Below are 1,800 nucleotides of genomic sequence, written 5' to 3' on the forward strand. Positions count from 1 at the left end.
GAAGGCTGAAAAGCTCAGAAGAGGTCAGATTGTGAAGGGTCTTAAATGAAAAGAGGAATTCATATTTGATTCTAGAGGTGATTAGAAGCCACTGGAATTTTTTAATCGGGGAAAACTTTCAAAATAGGAAAATAAGTTTAATAGTTGAGTGGAGGACTGACTAGAAATGAATTGGAGTGAGTAGAAACTTGAGGCAAAGGAACTAACCAAAAGGCTATTGAAACAGTTCAAATATAAAATGATGATTACCTACACCAGGGTATTTTGCAGTATCAGAGGAAAAAAAGAGGATGTATTTGAATCATATAGGTTTGAGGAAAACCAAGCATAAATACATAAATGTAGCATGATCCCATAAGAATAGTCTTGTATTGGAGCTTAGGATTAGCTGTGTACATGCTGCAAAATTGTTCTCTATTCACTATTGCCTTAATCTTCACTATTCTCCAACTAGTTAGTCCTCTTCTCTACTCAGACATTGCACTTAGTAGATCTATAAATTTGCAATAAACCTTAAAAACGGTTATTAGAAAATAGAAGACATTGTCTCTTAATGTAATTAGCAATTTCCCTAAAGATAAAAACTCTAAAACTCATCAGACTATATCTGGCTATGAACATTTTAATACTTGCAAGCAGAAAGTTTAGTTTAATTTTTAAAACTGCTGAAATAGGACACCTTCCTCAGCCCCCAGCTGGAGTCGTCGCCTCCGAGGAAAAGAGCCGCTGCTGCCGCCGTCGCCAGCGTCCGGCCTCGGTGCCCCGCCTCTTGCTGCCGCCGCCGCCCCGGCTCCGGCCCCGTAAAAGATGTCTGAAGATCTAGCAAAGCATCTGGCCAGCTCCAAGGCTCAGCTTCAACAAGTTGAGGCAACATTATCCGGACATGGAGAAAATGGAGATTTGCTAAAATGGAAAAAAGATTTACAAGTTAGAGAACTAACCAAAGACCTTCTTTCAACTCCACCTTCGCAAACCCTTGCAAGTTCTGAGTTTTGCTTCTGCTTAACCTACTCACTCCTGGAAAGTAGGGGACAAGTGTATGGCAATCTGGAGTGAGGATGGACAGTGTTATGAAGCAGAGATTGAGGAGATAGATGAAGAAAATGGAACTGCTGCTATCACATTTGCGGGTTATGGTAATGCTGAAGTCACACCTCTACTCAATTTGAAGCCAGTAGAAGAAGGAAGGAAGGCAAAAGAGGACAGTGGAAATAAGCCCATGTCAAAAAAAGAAATGATTGTCCAGCAACGAGAATAAAAAAAGAAGAAAGCATTGAAAAAAGCTCAGAGGATAAAAGAACTTGAACAGGAAAGAGAGGATCAGAAGGTGAAATGGCAACAGTTCAACAATAGAGCCTATTCTAAAAACAAAAAAGGCCAGGTAAAAAGGAGTATTTTTGCCTCACCTGAGAGTGTTACTGGCAAAGTTGGAGTAGGAACTTGTGGAATTGCCGATAAACCCATGACACAGTATCAAGATACCTGTAAATACAATGTCAGGCATTTGATGCCTCAGTAATTAGAGAAACTGGTGGATTTCATCTCTGCAGGGCTTTACATTTATCTTTTTTATCCTTATATTTTTCTAAAGGTAAAGTCTTTCTTAGATAGTAAGGAAGAGACCATTGTCATCATTATCTGACTTCAAACAATAGAATGTGACTTGAAGAAATTGCATTTGATAACTACTTTTCAGTTGACTTTCTTCATTACTACCATTCCCCCCAGAATTTATCCTGTAATGCAACTTTTTGTAGACAGAAGCTGACTAAATTCAGCACTTAGATGAAGTGTTTGCCT

General features: G+C 39.1%; 1 pseudogene; it reads left to right on the plus strand.

Moving 5' to 3' along the window:
- The first annotated feature begins 806 nt into the window (after positions 1–806).
- LOC141511483 (survival of motor neuron-related-splicing factor 30 pseudogene) lies at positions 807–1,547 on the plus strand (annotated as a pseudogene).
- Positions 1,548–1,800: the final 253 nt, after the last annotated feature.

This window comes from Macrotis lagotis, chromosome 2 (assembly GCF_037893015.1).
Source record: "Macrotis lagotis isolate mMagLag1 chromosome 2, bilby.v1.9.chrom.fasta, whole genome shotgun sequence".
NCBI classification, from domain to species: domain Eukaryota; kingdom Metazoa; phylum Chordata; class Mammalia; order Peramelemorphia; family Peramelidae; genus Macrotis; species Macrotis lagotis.